We start from the raw sequence: 19,720 nt of genomic DNA, 5'->3' as shown, positions 1-19,720 counted from the left end.
CTGGATCTGACATTAGGCATGAATCAAACCAGATTCTGGATCTGACGTTAGGTGTGAATGAAACTGGGATTCTGGATCTGGCATTAGGTGTGAATGAAACCAGGATTCTGGATCTGACGTTAAGTGTGAACGAAACCAGGATTCTGGATCTGACGCTAGGTGTGAACGAAACCGGGATTCTGGATCTGACGCTAGGTGTGAATGAAACGGGGATTCTGGATTCTGGATCTGATGCTAGGTGTGAACGAAACCGGGATTCTGGATCTGACGCTAGGTGTGAATGAAACCGGGATTCTGGATCTGACGCTAGGTGTGAATGAAACCAGGATTCTGGATCTGACGTTAGGTGTTAATGAAACCGGGATTCTGGATCTTACGTTAGGTGTGAATGAAACCGGGATTCTGGATCTGACGCGAGGTGTGAATGAAACCAGGATTGTGGATTTGACGTTAGGTGTGAACGAAACCAGGATTCTGGATTTGACGTTGGGTGTGAACGAAACCAGGATTCTGGATCTGACGTTAGGTGTGAATGAAACCGGGATTCTGGATCTGACGTTAGGTGTGAATGAAACCGGGATTCTGGATCTGACGCGAGGTGTGAATGAAACCAGGATTGTGGATTTGACGTTAGGTGTGAACGAAACCGGGATTCTGGATCTGACGTTGGGTGTGAACGAAACCAGGATTCTGGATCTGACGTTAGGTGTGAACGAAAGCGGGATTCTGGATCTGACATTAGGTGTGAATGAAACCAGATTCTGAATCTGACGTTTGGTGTGAATGAAACCAGGATTGTGGATTTGACGTTAGGTGTGAACGAAACCGGGATTCTGGATTTGACGTTGGGTGTGAACGAAACCAGGATTCTGGATCTGACGTTAGGTGTGAATGAAAGCGGGATTCTGGATCTGACGTTAGTGTGAATAAAACCAGGATTCTGGATCTGACATATGGTGTGAACGAAACCGGGATTCTGGATCTGACGTTAGGTGTGAATGAAACCAGGATTCTGGATCTGACGTTAGGTGTGAACGAAACCGGGACTTTGGGTCTTACGTTAGGTTTGAATGAAACCAGGTTTCTGGATCTGAGGTTAGGTGTGAATGAAACCTGGATTGTGGATCTGACGTTAGGTGTGAACGAAATGGGGATTCTGGATCCGATGCTAGGTGTGAACGAAACCAGGATTCTGGATCTCATACTACGTGTGAATGAAACCAGGAATCTGGATCTGACATTAGGTGTGAACAAAACCAGGATTCTGGAGTCTGGATCTGACACTAGGTCTGAACGAAACCAGGATTCTAGAATCTGGATCTGACGTTAGGTGTGAATGAAACTGGGACTTTGGGTCTTACGTTAGGTTTGAATGAAACCAGGTTTCTGGATCTGACGTTAGGTGTGAATGAAACCTGGATTGTGGATCTGACGTTAGGTGTGAACGAAATGGGGATTCTGGATCCGATGCTAGGTGTGAACGAAACCAGGATTCTGGATCTCATACTACGTGTGAATGAAACCAGGATTCTGGATCTGACATTAGGTGTGAACGAAACCAGGATTCTGGAGTCTGGATCTGACACTAGGTCTGAACGAAACCAGGATTCTAGAATCTGGATCTCACGTTAGGTGTGAATGAAACTGGGATTCTGGATCTGACATTAGGTGTGAATGAAACCAGGATTCTGGATCTGACGTTAAGTGTGAACGAAACCGGGATTCTGGATCTGATGCCGGGTGTGATCGAAACCAGGATTCTGGATCTGACGTTTGGTGTGAATGAAACCGGGATCCTGGATCTCACGTTAGGTATGAATGAAAGCGGGATTCTGGATCTGACGTTAGTGTGAATGAAACCAGGATTCTGGATCTGACATATGGTGTGAACGAAACCAGATTCTGGATCTGACGTTAGGTGTGAATGAAACTGGGATTCTGGATCTGACGCTTGGTGTGAATGAAACCGGGATTCTGGATCTGACATTAGGTGTGAACGAAACCGGGATTCTGGATCTGACATTAGGCGTGAATGTAACGAGATTCTGGATCTGACCTTAGGTGTGAATGAAACTGGGATTCTGGATCTGACATTTGGTGTGAATGAAACCAGATTCTGAATCTGACGTTTGGTGTGAATGAAACCAGGATTCTGGATCTGACGTTAGGTGTGAATGATACGGGTATTCTGGATTCTGGATCTGATGCTAGGTGTGAACGCAACCGGGATTCTGGATCTGACATTTGGCATGAATCAAACCAGATTCTGGATCTGACGTTAGGTGTGAATGAAACTGGGATTCTGGATCTGACGTTAGGTGTGAATGAAACTGGGATTCTGGATCTGACATTAGGTGTGAATGAAACCAGGATTCTGGATCTGACGTTAAGTGTGAATGAATCGGGGATTCTGGATTCTGGATCTGATGCTAGGTGTGAACGAAACCGGGATTCTGGATCTGACGCTAGGTGTGAATGAAACCAGGATTCTGGATCTGATGTTAGGTGTGAATGAAACCAGGATTCTGGATCTGACATTAGGTGTGAATGAAACCAGGATTCTGGATCTGACGTTAAGTGTGAATGAAACGGGGATTCTGGATTCTGGATCTGATGCTAGGTGTGAACAAAACCGGGATTCTGGATCTGACGCTAGGTGTGAATGAAACCAGATTCTGGATCTGACGTTAGGTGTGAATGAAACTGGGATTCTGGATCTGACGTTTGGTGTGAATGAAACCAGGATTCTGGATCTGATGCTAGGTGTGAATGAAACGGGGATTCTGGATTCTGGATCTGATGCTAGGTGTGAACGAAACCGGGATTCTGGATCTGACGCTAGGTGTGAACGAAACCGGGATTCTGGATCTGACGCTAGGTGTGAATGAAACCAGGATTCTGGATCTGACGTTAGGTGTTAATGAAACCGGGATTCTGGATCTTACGTTAGGTGTGAATGAAACCGGGATTCTGGATCTGACGTTAGGTGTGAATGAAACCGGGATTCTGGATCTGACGTTAGGTGTTAATGAAACCGGGATTCTGGATCTTACGTTAGGTGTGAATGAAACCAGGATTTTGGATCTGACGTTAGGTGTGAACGAAACCGGGATTCTGGATTTGACGTTGGGTGTGAACGAAACCAGGATTCTGGATCTGACGTCAGGTGTGAATGAAACCAGGATTCTGGATCTGACATTAGGTGTGAATGAAACCAGATTCTGAATCTGACGTTTGGTGTGAATGAAACCAGGATTGTGGATTTGACGTTAGGTGTGAACGAAACCGGGATTCTGGATTTGACGTTGGGTGTGAACGAAACCAGGATTCTGGATCTGACGTTAGGTGTGAATGAAAGCGGGATTCTGGATCTGACGTTAGTGTGAATGAAACCAGGATTCTGGATCTGACATATGGTGTGAACGAAACCAGATTCTGGATCTGACGTTAGGTGTGAATGAAACCAGGATTCTGGATCTGACGTCAGGTGTGAACGAAACCGGGACTTTGGGTCTTACGTTAGGTTTGAATGAAACCAGGTTTCTGGATCTGACGTTAGGTGTGAATGAAACCTGGATTGTGGATCTGACGTTAGGTGTGAACGAAATGGGGATTCTGGATCCGATGCTAGGTGTGAACGAAACCAGGATTCTGGATCTCATACTACGTGTGAATGAAACCAGGAATCTGGATCTGACATTAGGTGTGAACGAAACCAGGATTCTGGAGTCTGGATCTGACACTAGGTCTGAACGAAACCAGGATTCTAGAATCTGGATCTGACGTTAGGTGTGAATGAAACTGGGATTCTGGATCTGACATTAGGTGTGAATGAAACCAGATTCTGAATCTGACGTTTGGTGTGAATGAAACCAGGATTCTGGATCTGACGTTAGGTGTGAATGATACGGGTATTCTGGATTCTGGATCTGATGCTAGGTGTGAACGCAACCGGGATTCTGGATCTGACATTTGGCATGAATCAAACCAGATTCTGGATCTGACGTTAGGTGTGAATGAAACTGGGATTCTGGATCTGACGTTAGGTGTGAATGAAACTGGGATTCTGGATCTGACATTAGGTGTGAATGAAACCAGGATTCTGGATCTGACGTTAAGTGTGAATGAAACGGGGATTCTGGATTCTGGATTTGATGCTTGGTGTGAACGAAACCAGGATTCTGGATCTGACGCTAGGTGTGAATGAAACCAGGATTCTGGATCTGATGTTAGGTGTGAATGAAACCAGGATTCTGGATCTGACATTAGGTGTGAATGAAACCAGGATTCTGGATCTGACGTTAAGTGTGAATGAAACGGGGATTCTGGATTCTGGATCTGATGCTAGGTGTGAACAAAACCGGGATTCTGGATCTGACGCTAGGTGTGAATGAAACCAGATTCTGGATCTGACGTTAGGTGTGAATGAAACTGGGATTCTGGATCTGACGTTTGGTGTGAATGAAACCAGGATTCTGGATCTGATGCTAGGTGTGAATGAAACGGGGATTCTGGATTCTGGATCTGATGCTAGGTGTGAACTAAACCGGGATTCTGGATCTGACGCTAGGTGTGAACGAAACCGGGATTCTGGATCTGACGCTAGGTGTGAATGAAACCAGGATTCTGGATCTGACGTTAGGTGTTAATGAAACCGGGATTCTGGATCTTACGTTAGGTGTGAATGAAACCGGGATTCTGGATCTGACGTTAGGTGTGAATGAAACCGGGATTCTGGATCTGACGTTAGGTGTGAATGAAACCGGGATTCTGGATCTGACGTTAGGTGTTAATGAAACCGGGATTCTGGATCTTACGTTAGGTGTGAATGAAACCAGGATTTTGGATTTGACGTTAGGTGTGAACGAAACCGGGATTCTGGATTTGACGTTGGGTGTGAACGAAACCAGGATTCTGGATCTGACGTCAGGTGTGAATGAAACCAGGATTCTGGATCTGACGTTAGGTGTGAATGAAAGCGGGATTCTGGATCTGACGTTAGTGTGAATGATACCAGGATTCTGGATCTGACATATGGTGTGAACGAAACCAGATTCTGGATCTGACGTTAGGTGTGAATGAAACCAGGATTCTGGATCTGACGTTAGGTGTGAACGAAACCGGGACTTTGGGTCTTACGTTAGGTTTGAATGAAACCAGGTTTCTGGATCTGACGTTAGGTGTGAATGAAACCTGGATTGTGGATCTGACGTTAGGTGTGAACGAAATGGGGATTCTGGATCCGATGCTAGGTGTGAACGAAACCAGGATTCTGGATCTCATACTACGTGTGAATGAAACCAGGAATCTGGATCTGACATTAGGTGTGAACGAAACCAGGATTCTGGAGTCTGGATCTGACACTAGGTCTGAACGAAACCAGGATTCTAGAATCTGGATCTGACGTTAGGTGTGAATGAAACTGGGATTCTGGATCTGACGTTAAGTGTGAACGAAACCGGGATTCTGGATCTGATGCCGGGTGTGAACGAAACCAGGATTCTGGATATGACGTTTGGTGTGAATGAAACCGGGATTCTGGATCTGACGTTAGGTATGAATGAAAGCGGGATTCTGGATCTGATGTTAGTGTGAATGAAACCAGGATTCTGGATCTGACGTTAGGTATGAATGAAAGCGGGATTCTGGATCTGACGTTTGGTGTGAATGAAACCGGGATTCTGGATCTGACGTTAGGTATGAATGAAAGCGGGATTCTGGATCTGACGTTAGTGTGAACGAAACCGGGATTCTGGATCTGATGCCGGGTGTGAACGAAACCAGGATTCTGGATCTGACGTTTGGTGTGAATGAAACCGGGATTCTGGATCTGACGTTAGGTGTGAATGAAACCTGGATTGTGGATCTGACATTAGGTGTGAACCAAACCGGGATTCTGGATCTGATGCCGGGTGTGAACGAAACCAGGATTCTGGATCTGACGTTAGGTATGAATGAAAGCGGTATTCTGGATCTGACGTTAGGTGTGAATGAAACCAGGTTTCTGGATCTGACGTTAGGTGTGAATGAAACCTGGATTGTGGATCTGACATTAGGTGTGAACGAAACCAGGATTCTGGAGTCTGGATCTGACACTAGGTCTGAACGACACCAGGATTCCAGAATCTGGATCTCACGTTAGGTGTGAATGAAACTGGGATTCTGGATCTGACATTAGGTGTGAATGAAACCAGATTCTGAATCTGACGTTTGGTGTGAATGAAACCAGGATTGTGGATTTGACGTTAGGTGTGAACGAAACCGGGATTCTGGATTTGACGTTGGGTGTGAACGAAACCAGGATTCTGGATCTGACGTTAGGTGTGAATGAAAGCGGGATTCTGGATCTGACGTTAGTGTGAATGATACCAGGATTCTGGATCTGACATATGGTGTGAACGAAACCAGATTCTGGATCTGACGTTAGGTGTGAATGAAACCAGGATTCTGGATCTGACGTTAGGTGTGAACGAAACCGGGACTTTGGGTCTTACGTTAGGTTTGAATGAAACCAGGTTTCTGGATCTGACGTTAGGTGTGAATGAAACCTGGATTGTGGATCTGACGTTAGGTGTGAACGAAATGGGGATTCTGGATCCGATGCTAGGTGTGAATGAAACCAGGAATCTGGATCTGACATTAGGTGTGAACGAAACCAGGATTCTGGAGTCTGGATTTGACACTAGGTCTGAACGAAACCAGGATTCTAGAATCTGGATCTGACGTTAGGTGTGAATGAAACTGGGATTCTGGATCTGACATTAGGTGTGAATGAAACCAGGATTCTGGATCTGACGTTAAGTGTGAACGAAACCGGGATTCTGGATCTGATGCCGGGTGTGAACGAAACCAGGATTCTGGATATGACGTTTGGTGTGAATGAAACCGGGATTCTGGATCTGACGTTTGGTGTGAATGAAACCGGGATTCTGGATCTGACGTTAGGTATGAATGAAAGCGGGATTCTGGATCTGACGTTAGTGTGAACGAAACCGGGATTCTGGATCTGATGCCGGGTGTGAACGAAACCAGGATTCTGGATCTGACGTTTGGTGTGAATGAAACCGGGATTCTGGATCTGACGTTAGGTATGAATGAAAGCGGGATTCTGGATCTGACGTTAGTGTGAACGAAACCAGATTCTGGATCTGACGTTAGGTGTGAATGAAACCAGGTTTCTGGATCTGACGTTAGGTGTGAATGAAACCTGGATTGTGGATCTGACATTAGGTGTGAACGAAACCAGGATTCTGGAGTCTGGATCTGACACTAGGTCTGAACGACACCAGGATTCCAGAATCTGGATCTCACGTTAGGTGTGAATGAAACTGGGATTCTGGATCTGACATTAGGTGTGAATGAAACCAGGAATCTGGATCTGACGTTAAGTGTGAACGAAACCGGGATTCTGGATCTGATGCCGGGTGTGAACGAAACCAGGATTCTGGATCTGACGTTAGGTGTGAATGAAACCGGGACTCTGGATCTGACGTTAGGTGTGAATGAAACCAGGATTCTGGATCTGACATTAGGTGTGAATGAAACCAGGATTCTGGATCTGACGCTAGGTGTGAACGAAACGGGGATTCTGGATTTTGGATCTTATTCTAGGTGTGAACGAAACCGGGATTCTGGATCTGACGTTAGGTGTGAATGAAACCAGGATTCTGGATCTGACGTTAGGTGTGAATGAAACGGGTATTCTGGATTCTGGTTCTGATGCTAGGTGTGAACGCAACCGGGATTCTGGATCTGACATTAGGCATGAATCAAACCAGATTCTGGATCTGACGTTAGGTGTGAATGAAACTGGGATTCTGGATCTGACATTAGGTGTGAATGAAACCAGGATTCTGGATCTGACGTTAAGTGTGAACGAAACGAGGATTCTGGATCTGATGCTAGGTGTGAATGAAACGGGGATTCTGGATTCTGGATCTGATGCTAGGTGTGAACGAAACCGGGATTCTGGATCTGACGCTAGGTGTGAATGAAACCGGGATTCTGGATCTGACGTTAGGTGTGAATGAAACCGGGATTCTGGATCTGACGCGAGGTGTGAATGAAACCAGGATTGTGGATTTGACGTTAGGTGTGAACGAAACCGGGATTCTGGATTTGACGTTGGGTGTGAACGAAACCAGGATTCTGGATCTGACGTTAGGTGTGAATGAAACCGGGATTCTGGATCTGACGTTAGGTGTGAATGAAACCGGGATTCTGGATCTTACGTTAGGTGTGAATGAAACCGGGATTCTGGATCTGACGCGAGGTGTGAATGAAACCAGGATTGTGGATTTGACGTTAGGTGTGAACGAAACCGGGATTCTGGATTTGACGTTGGGTGTGAACGAAACCAGGATTCTGGATCTGACGTTATGTGTGAATGAAACCGGGATTCTGGATCTGACATTAGGTGTGAATGAAACCAGATTCTGAATCTGACGTTTGGTGTGAATGAAACCAGGATTGTGGATTTGACGTTAGGTGTGAACGAAACCGGGATTCTGGATTTGACGTTGGGTGTGAACGAAACCAGGATTCTGGATCTGACGTTAGGTGTGAATGAAAGCGGGATTCTGGATCTGACGTTAGTGTGAATGAAACCAGGATTCTGGATCTGACGTTAGGTGTTAATTAAACCGGGATTCTGGATCTTACGTTAGGTGTGAATGAAACCGGGATTCTGGATCTGACGCGAGGTGTGAATGAAACCAGGATTCTGGATCTGACGTTAGGTGTGAACGAAACCGGGACTTTGGGTCTTACATTAGGTTTGAATGAAACCAGGTTTCTGGATCTGACGTTAGGTGTGAATGAAACCTGGATTGTGGATCTGACGTTAGGTGTGAACGAAATGGGGATTCTGGATCCGATGCTAGGTGTGAACGAAACCAGGATTCTGGATCTCATACTACGTGTGAATGAAACCAGGAATCTGGATCTGACATTAGGTGTGAACGAAACCAGGATTCTGGAGTCTGGATCTGACACTAGGTCTGAACGAAACCAGGATTCTAGAATCTGGATCTGACGTTAGGTGTGAATGAAACTGTGACTTTGGGTCTTACGTTAGGTTTGAATGAAACCAGGTTTCTGGATCTGACGTTAGGTGTGAATGAAACCTGGATTGTGGATCTGACGTTAGGTGTGAACGAAATGGGGATTCTGGATCCGATGCTAGGTGTGAACGAAACCAGGATTCTGGATCTCATACTACGTGTGAATGAAACCAGGATTCTGGATCTGACATTAGGTGTGAACGAAACCAGGATTCTGGAGTCTGGATCTGACACTAGGTCTGAACGAAACCAGGATTCTAGAATCTGGATCTCACGTTAGGTGTGAATGAAACTGGGATTCTGGATCTGACATTAGGTGTGAATGAAACCAGGATTCTGGATCTGACGTTAAGTGTGAACGAAACCGGGATTCTGGATCTGATGCCGGGTGTGAACGAAACCAGGATTCTGGATCTGACGTTTGGTGTGAATGAAACCGGGATTCTGGATCTCACGTTAGGTATGAATGAAAGCGGGATTCTGGATCTGACGTTAGTGTGAATGAAACCAGGATTCTGGATCTGACATATGGTGTGAACGAAACCAGATTCTGGATCTGACGTTAGGTGTGAATGAAACCAGGTTTCTGGATCTGACGTTAGGTGTGAATGAAACCTGGATTGTGGATCTGACGTTAGGTGTGAACGAAATGGGGATTCTGGATCCGATGCTAGGTGTGAACGAAACCAGGATTCTGGATCTCATACTACGTGTGAATGAAACCAGGATTCTGGATCTGACATTAGGTGTGAACGAAACCAGGATTCTGGATCTCATACTAAGTGTGAATGAAACCAGGATTCTGGATCTGACATTAGGTGTGAACGAAACCAGGATTCTGGAGTCTGGATCTGACACTAGGTCTGAACGACACCAGGATTCTAGAATCTGGATCTCACGTTAGGTGTGAATGAAACTGGGATTCTGGATCTGACATTAGGTGTGAATGAAACCAGGATTCTGGATCTGACGTTAAGTGTGAACGAAACCGGGATTCTGGATCTGATGCCGGGTGTGAACGAAACCAGGATTCTGGATCTGACGTTTGGTGTGAATGAAACCGGGATTCTGGATCTGACGTTAGGTGTGAATGAAACCAGGATTCTGGATCTGACATTAGGTGTGAATGAAACCAGGATTCTGGATCTGACGCTAGGTGTGAACGAAACGGGGATTCTGGATTCTGGATCTTATTCTAGGTGTGAACGAAACCGGGATTCTGGATCTGACGTTAGGTGTGAATGAAACCAGGATTCTGGATCTGACGTTAGGTGTGAATGAAACGGGTATTCTGGATTCTGGATCTGATGCTAAGTGTGAACGCAACCGGGATTCTGGATCTGACATTAGGCATGAATCAAACCAGATTCTGGATCTGACGTTAGGTGTGAATGAAACCAGGATTCTGGATCTTACGTTAGGTGTGAATGAAACCGGGATTCTGGATCTGACGCGAGGTGTGAATGAAACCAGGATTGTGGATTTGACGTTAGGTGTGAACGAAACCGGGATTCTGGATTTGACGTTGGGTGTGAACGAAACCAGGATTCTGGATCTGACGTTAGGTGTGAATGAAACTGGGATTCTGGATCTGACGTTAGGTGTGAATGAAACCGGGATTCTGGATCTGACGTTAGGTGTTAATGAAACCGGGATTCTGGATCTTACGTTAGGTGTGAATGAAACCGGGATTCTGGATCTGACGCTTGGTGTGAATGAAACCGGGATTCTGGATCTGACATTAGGTGTGAACGAAACCGGGATTCTGGATCTGACATTAGGCGTGAATGTAACGAGATTCTGGATCTGACGTTAGGTGTGAATGAAACTGGGATTCTGGATCTGACATTAGGTGTGAATGAAACCAGATTCTGAATCTGACGTTTGGTGTGAATGAAACCAGGATTCTGGATCTGATGCTAGGTGTGAACGCAACAGGGATTCTGGATCTGACACTAGGTCTGAACGAAACCAGGATTCTAGAATCTGGATCTGACGCTAGGTGTGAATGAAACTGGGATTCTGGATCTGACATTAGGTGTGAATGAAACCAGGATTCTGGATCTGACGTTAAGTGTGAACGAAACCGGGATTCTGGATCTGATGCCGGGTGTGAACGAAACCAGGATTCTGGATCTGACGTTTGGTGTGAGTGAAACCGGGATTCTGGATCTGACGTTAGGTATGAATGAAAGCGGGATTCTGGATCTGACGTTAGTGTGAATGAAACCAGGATTCTGGATCTGACATATGGTGTGAACGAAACCAGATTCTGGATCTGACGTTAGGTGTGAATGAAACCAGGTTTCTGGATCTGACGTTAGGTGTGAATGAAACCTGGATTCTGGATCTGACGTTAAGTGTGAACGAAACCAGGATTCTGGATCTGATGCTAGGTGTGAATGAAATGGGGATTCTGGATTCTGGATCTGATGCTAGGTGTGAACGAAACCGGGATTCTGGATCTGACGCTAGGTGTGAACGAAACCAGGATTCTGGATCTGACGTTAGGTGTTAATGAAACCGGGATTCTGGATCTTACGTTAGGTGTGAATGAAACCGGGATTCTGGATCTGACGCGAGGTGTGAATGAAACCAGGATTGTGGATTTGACGTTAGGTGTGAACGAAACCGGGATTCTGGATTTGACGTTGGGTGTGAACGAAACCAGGATTCTGGATCTGACGTTAGGTGTGAATGAAACCGGGATTCTGGATCTGACGTTAGGTGTGAATGAAACCGGGATTCTGGATCTTACGTTAGGTGTGAATGAAACCGGGATTCTGGATCTGACGCGAGGTGTGAATGAAACCAGGATTGTGGATTTGACGTTAGGTGTGAACGAAACCGGGATTCTGGATTTGACGTTGGGTGTGAACGAAACCAGGATTCTGGATCTGACGTTAGGTGTGAATGAAACCGGGATTCTGGATCTGACATTAGGTGTGAATGAAACCAGATTCTGAATCTGACGTTTGGTGTGAATGAAACCAGGATTGTGGATTTGACGTTAGGTGTGAACGAAACCGGGATTCTGGATTTGACGTTGGGTGTGAACGAAACCAGGATTCTGGATCTGACGTTAGGTGTGAACGAAACCAGGATTCTGGATTTGACGTTGGGTGTGAACGAAACCAGGATTCTGGATCTGACGTTAGGTGTTAATGAAACCGGGATTCTGGATCTTACGTTAGGTGTGAATGAAACCGGGATTCTGGATCTGACGCGAGGTGTGAATGAAACCAGGATTCTGGATCTGACGTTAGGTGTGAACGAAACCGGGACTTTGGGTCTTACATTAGGTTTGAATGAAACCAGGTTTCTGGATCTGACGTTAGGTGTAAATGAAACCTGGATTGTGGATCTGACGTTAGGTGTGAACGAAATGGGGATTCTGGATCCGATGCTAGGTGTGAACGAAACCAGGATTCTGGATCTCATACTACGTGTGAATGAAACCAGGAATCTGGATCTGACATTAGGTGTGAACGAAACCAGGATTCTGGAGTCTGGATCTGACACTAGGTCTGAACGAAACCAGGATTCTAGAATCTGGATCTGACGTTAGGTGTGAATGAAACTGTGACTTTGGGTCTTACGTTAGGTTTGAATGAAACCAGGTTTCTGGATCTGACGTTAGGTGTGAATGAAACCTGGATTGTGGATCTGACGTTAGGTGTGAACGAAATGGGGATTCTGGATCCGATGCTAGGTGTGAACGAAACCAGGATTCTGGATCTCATACTACGTGTGAATGAAACCAGGATTCTGGATCTGACATTAGGTGTGAACGAAACCAGGATTCTGGAGTCTGGATCTGACACTAGGTCTGAACGAAACCAGGATTCTAGAATCTGGATCTCACGTTAGGTGTGAATGAAACTGGGATTCTGGATCTGACATTAGGTGTGAATGAAACCAGGATTCTGGATCTGACGTTAAGTGTGAACGAAACCGGGATTCTGGATCTGATGCCGGGTGTGAACGAAACCAGGATTCTGGATCTGACGTTTGGTGTGAATGAAACCGGGATTCTGGATCTCACGTTAGGTATGAATGAAAGCGGGATTCTGGATCTGACGTTAGGTGTGAATGAAACCAGGATTCTGGATCTGACGCTTGGTGTGAATGAAACCGGGATTCTGGATCTGACATTAGGTGTGAACGAAACCGGGATTCTGGATCTGACATTAGGCGTGAATGTAACGAGATTCTGGATCTGACATTAGGTGTGAATGAAACTGGGATTCTGGATCTGACATTAGGTGTGAATGAAACCAGATTCTGAATCTGACGTTTGGTGTGAATGAAACCAGGATTCTGGATCTTACGTTAGGTGTGAATGAAACCGGGATTCTGGATCTGACGCGAGGTGTGAATGAAACCAGGATTGTGGATTTGACGTTAGGTGTGAACGAAACTGGGATTCTGGATTTGACGTTGGGTGTGAACGAAAACAGGATTCTGGATCTGACGTTAGGTGTGAATGAAACTGGGATTCTGGATCTGACGTTAGGTGTGAATGAAACCAGGATTCCTGATCTGACGTTTGGTGTGAATGAAACCGGGATTCTGGATCTCACGTTAGGTATGAATGAAAGCGGGATTCTGGATCTGACGTTAGTGTGAATGAAACCAGGATTCTGGATCTGACGCTAGGTGTGAATGAAACCAGGATTCTGGATCTGACATTAGGTGTTAATGAAACCGGGATTCTGGATCTTACGTTAGGTGTGAATGAAACCGGGATTCTGGATCTGACGCGAGGTGTGAATGAAACCAGGATTGTGGATTTGACGTTAGGTGTGAACGAAACCGGGATTCTGGATTTGACGTTGGGTGTGAACGAAACCAGGATTCTGGATCTGACGTTAGGTGTGAATGAAACCGGGATTCTGGATCTGACGTTAGGTGTGAATGAAACCGGGATTCTGGATCTTACGTTAGGTGTGAATGAAACCGGGATTCTGGATCTGACGCGAGGTGTGAATGAAACCAGGATTGTGGATTTGACGTTAGGTGTGAACGAAATCGGGATTCTGGATTTGACGTTGGGTGTGAACGAAACCAGGATTCTTGATCTGACGTTAGGTGTGAATGAAACCGGGATTCTGGATCTGACATTAGGTGTGAATGAAACCAGATTCTGAATCTGACGTTTGGTGTGAATGAAACCAGGATTGTGGATTTGACGTTAGGTGTGAACGAAACCGGGATTCTGGATTTGACGTTGGGTGTGAACGAAACCAGGATTCTGGATCTGACGTTAGGTGTGAATGAAAGCGGGATTCTGGATCTGACGTTAGTGTGAATGAAACCAGGATTCTGGATCTGACGTTAGGTGTTAATGAAACCGGGATTCTGGATCTTACGTTAGGTGTGAATGAAACCGGGATTCTGGATCTGACGCGAGGTGTGAATGAAACCAGGATTCTGGATCTGACGTTAGGTGTGAACGAAACCGGGACTTTGGGTCTTACATTAGGTTTGAATGAAACCAGGTTTCTGGATCTGACGTTAGGTGTAAATGAAACCTGGATTGTGGATCTGACGTTAGGTGTGAACGAAATGGGGATTCTGGATCCGATGCTAGGTGTGAACGAAACCAGGATTCTGGATCTCATACTACGTGTGAATGAAACCAGGAATCTGGATCTGACATTAGGTGTGAACTAAACCAGGATTCTGGAGTCTGGATCTGACACTAGGTCTGAACGAAACCAGGATTCTAGAATCTGGATCTGACGTTAGGTGTGAATGAAACTGTGACTTTGGGTCTTACGTTAGGTTTGAATGAAACCAGGTTTCTGGATCTGACGTTAGGTGTGAATGAAACCTGGATTGTGGATCTGACGTTAGGTGTGAACGAAATGGGGATTCTGGATCCGATGCTAGGTGTGAACGAAACCAGGATTCTGGATCTCATACTACGTGTGAATGAAACCAGGATTCTGGATCTGACATTAGGTGTGAACGAAACCAGGATTCTGGAGTCTGGATCTGACACTAGGTCTGAACGAAACCAGGATTCTAGAATCTGGATCTCACGTTAGGTGTGAATGAAACTGGGATTCTGGATCTGACATTAGGTGTGAATGAAACCAGGATTCTGGATCTGACGTTAAGTGTGAACGAAACCGGGATTCTGGATCTGATGCCGGGTGTGAACGAAACCAGGATTCTGGATCTGACGTTTGGTGTGAATGAAACCGGGATTCTGGATCTCACGTTAGGTATGAATGAAAGCGGGATTCTGGATCTGACGTTAGTGTGAATGAAACCAGGATTCTGGATCTGACATATGGTGTGAATGAAACTGGGATTCTGGATCTGACATTAGGTGTGAATGAAACCAGATTCTGAATCTGACGTTTGGTGTGAATGAAACCAGGATTCTGGATCTTACGTTAGGTGTGAATGAAACCGGGATTCTGGATCTGACGCGAGGTGTGAATGAAACCAGGATTGTGGATTTGACGTTAGGTGTGAACGAAACCGGGATTCTGGATTTGACGTTGGGTGTGAACGAAACCAGGATTCTGGATCTGACGTTAGGTGTGAATGAAACTGGGATTCTGGATCTGACGTTAGGTGTGAATGAAACCAGGATTCTGGATCTGACGTTTGGTGTGAATGAAACCGGGATTCTGGATCTCACGTTAGGTATGAATGAAAGCGGGATTCTGGATCTGACGTTAGTGTGAATGAAACCAGGATTCTGGATCTGACATATGGTGTGAACGAAACCAGATTCTGGATCTGACGTTAGGTGTGAATGAAACCAGGTTTCTGGATCTGACGTTAGGTGTGAATGAAACCTGGATTGTGGATCTGACGTTAGGTGTGAACGAAATGGGGATTCTGGATCCGATGCTAGGTGTGAACGAAACCAGGATTCTGGATCTCATACTACGTGTGAATGAAACCAGGATTGTGGATCTGACATTAGGTGTGAACGAAACCAGGATTCTGGATCTCATACTAAGTGTGAATGAAACCAGGATTCTGGATCTGACATTAGGTGTGAACGAAACCAGGATTCTGGAGTCTGGATCTGACACTAGGTCTGAACGACACCAGGATTCTAGAATCTGGATCTCACGTTAGGTGTGAATGAAACTGGGATTCTGGATCTGACATTAGGTGTGAATGAAACCAGGATTCTGGATCTGACGTTAAGTGTGAACGAAACCGGGATTCTGGATCTGATGCCGGGTGTGAACGAAACCAGGATTCTGGATCTGACGTTTGGTGTGAATGAAACCGGGATTCTGGATCTGACGTTAGGTGTGAATGAAACCAGGATTCTGGATCTGACATTAGGTGTGAATGAAACCAGGATTCTGGATCTGACGCTAGGTGTGAACGAAACGGGGATTCTGGATTCTGGATCTTATTCTAGGTGTGAACTAAACCGGGATTCTGGATCTGACGTTAGGTGTGAATGAAACCAGGATTCTGGATCTGACGTTAGGTGTGAATGAAACGGGTATTCTGGATTCTGGATCTGATGCTAAGTGTGAACGCAACCGGGATTCTGGATCTGACATTAGGCATGAATCAAACCAGATTCTGGATCTGACGTTAGGTGTGAATGAAACCAGGATTCTGGATCTTACGTTAGGTGTGAATGAAACCGGGATTCTGGATCTGACGCGAGGTGTGAATGAAACCAGGATTGTGGATTTGACGTTAGGTGTGAACGAAACCGGGATTCTGGATTTGACGTTGGGTGTGAACGAAACCAGGATTCTGGATCTGACGTTAGGTGTGAATGAAACTGGGATTCTGGATCTGACGTTAGGTGTGAATGAAATCGGGATTCTGGATCTGACGTTAGGTGTTAATGAAACCGGGATTCTGGATCTTACGTTAGGTGTGAATGAAACCGGGATTCTGGATCTGACGCTTGGTGTGAATGAAACCGGGATTCTGGATCTGACATTAGGTGTGAACGAAACCGGGATTCTGGATCTGACATTAGGCGTGAATGTAACGAGATTCTGGATCTGACGTTAGGTGTGAATGAAACTGGGATTCTGGATCTGACATTAGGTGTGAATGAAACCAGATTCTGAATCTGACGTTTGGTGTGAATGAAACCAGGATTCTCGATCTGATGCTAGGTGTGAACGCAACAGGGATTCTGGATCTGACACTAGGTCTGAACGAAACCAGGATTCTAGAATCTGGATCTGACGCTAGGTGTGAATGAAACTGGGATTCTGGATCTGACATTAGGTGTGAATGAAACCAGGATTCTGGATCTGACGTTAAGTGTGAACGAAACCGGGATTCTGGATCTGATGCCGGGTGTGAACGAAACCAGGATTCTGGATCTGACGTTTGGTGTGAGTGAAACCGGGATTCTGGATCTGACGTTAGGTATGAATGAAAGCGGGATTCTGGATCTGACGTTAGTGTGAATGAAACCAGGATTCTGGATCTGACATATGGTGTGAACGAAACCAGATTCTGGATCTGACGTTAGGTGTGAATGAAACCAGGTTTCTGGATCTGACGTTAGGTGTGAATGAAACCTGGATTGTGGATCTGACGTTAAGTGTGAACGAAACCAGGATTCTGGATCTGATGCTAGGTGTGAATGAAACGGGGATTCTGGATTCTGGATCTGATGCTAGGTGTGAACGAAACCGGGATTCTGGATCTGACGCTAGGTGTGAATGAAACCAGGATTCTGGATCTGACGTTAGGTGTTAATGAAACCGGGATTCTGGATCTTACGTTAGGTGTGAATGAAACTGGGATTCTGGATCTGACGCGAGGTGTGAATGAAACCAGGATTGTGGATTTGACGTTAGGTGTGAACGAAACCGGGATTCTGGATTTGACGTTGGGTGTGAACGAAACCAGGATTCTGGATCTGACGTTAGGTGTGAATGAAACCGGGATTCTGGATCTGACGTTAGGTGTGAATGAAACCGGGATTCTGGATCTTACGTTAGGTGTGAATGAAACCGGGATTCTGGATCTGACGCGAGGTGTGAATGAAACCAGGATTGTGGATTTGACGTTAGGTGTGAACGAAACCGGGATTCTGGATTTGACGTTGGGTGTGAACGAAACCAGGATTCTGGATCTGACGTTAGGTGTGAATGAAACCGGGATTCTGGATCTGACATTAGGTGTGAATGAAACCAGATTCTGAATCTGACGTTTGGTGTGAATGAAACCAGGATTGTGGATTTGACGTTAGGTGAGAACGAAACCGGGATTCTGGATTTGACGTTGGGTGTGAACGAAACCAGGATTCTGGATCTGACGTTAGGTGTGAATGAAAGCGGGATTCTGGATCTGACGTTAGTGTGAATGAAACCAGGATTCTGGATCTGACGTTAGGTGTTAATGAAACCGGGATTCTGGATCTTACGTTAGGTGTGAATGAAACCGGGATTCTGGATCTGACGCGAGGTGTGAACGAAACCGGGACTTTGGGTCTTACATTAGGTTTGAATGAAACCAGGTTTCTGGATCTGACGTTAGGTGTAAATGAAACCTGGATTGTGGATCTGACGTTAGGTGTGAACGAAATGGGGATTCTGGATCCGATGCTAGGTGTGAACGAAACCAGGATTCTGGATCTCATACTACGTGTGAATGAAACCAGGAATCTGGATCTGACATTAGGTGTGAACGAAACCAGGATTCTGGAGTCTGGATCTGACACTAGGTCTGAACGAAACCAGGATTCTAGAATCTGGATCTGACGTTAGGTGTGAATGAAACTGTGACTTTGGGTCTTACGTTAGGTTTGAATGAAACCAGGTTTCTGGATCTGACGTTAGGTGTGAATGAAACCTGGATTGTGGATCTGACGTTAGGTGTGAACGAAATGGGGATTCTGGATCCGATGCTAGGTGTGAACGAAACCAGGATTCTGGATCTCATACTACGTGTGAATGAAACCAGGATTCTGGATCTGACATTAGGTGTGAACGAAACCAGGATTCTGGAGTCTGGATCTGACACTAGGTCTGAACGAAACCAGGATTCTAGAATCTGGATCTCACGTTAGGTGTGAATGAAACTGGGATTCTGGATCTGACATTAGGTGTGAATGAAACCAGGATTCTGGATCTGACGTTAAGTGTGAACGAAACCGGGATTCTGGATCTGATGCCGGGTGTGAACGAAACCAGGATTCTGGATCTGACGTTTGGTGTGAATGAAACCGGGATTCTGGATCTCACGTTAGGTATGAATGAAAGCGGGATTCTGGATCTGACGTTAGTGTGAATGAAACCAGGATTCTGGATCTGACATATGGTGTGAACGAAACCAGATTCTGGATCTGACGTTAGGTGTGAATGAAACTGGGATTCTGGATCTGACGCTTGGTGTGAATGAAACCGGGATTCTGGATCTGACATTAGGTGTGAACGAAACCGGGATTCTGGATCTGACATTAGGCGTGAATGTAACGAGATTCTGGATCTGACATTAGGTGTGAATGAAACTGGGATTCTGGATCTGACATTAGGTGTGAATGAAACCAGATTCTGAATCTGACGTTTGGTGTGAATAAAACCAGGATTCTGGATCTGACGTTAGGTGTGAATGAAACGGGTATTCTGGATTCTGGATCTGATGCTAGGTGTGAACGCAACCGGGATTCTGGATCTGACACTAGGTCTGAA

This window comes from Telmatherina bonti (assembly GCF_933228915.1).
Source record: "Telmatherina bonti genome assembly, chromosome: 12".
Lineage (NCBI taxonomy): Eukaryota > Metazoa > Chordata > Actinopteri > Atheriniformes > Telmatherinidae > Telmatherina > Telmatherina bonti.
The sequence above is the reverse complement of the archived record's forward strand: the minus strand, read 5'-3'. Positions refer to the sequence as shown.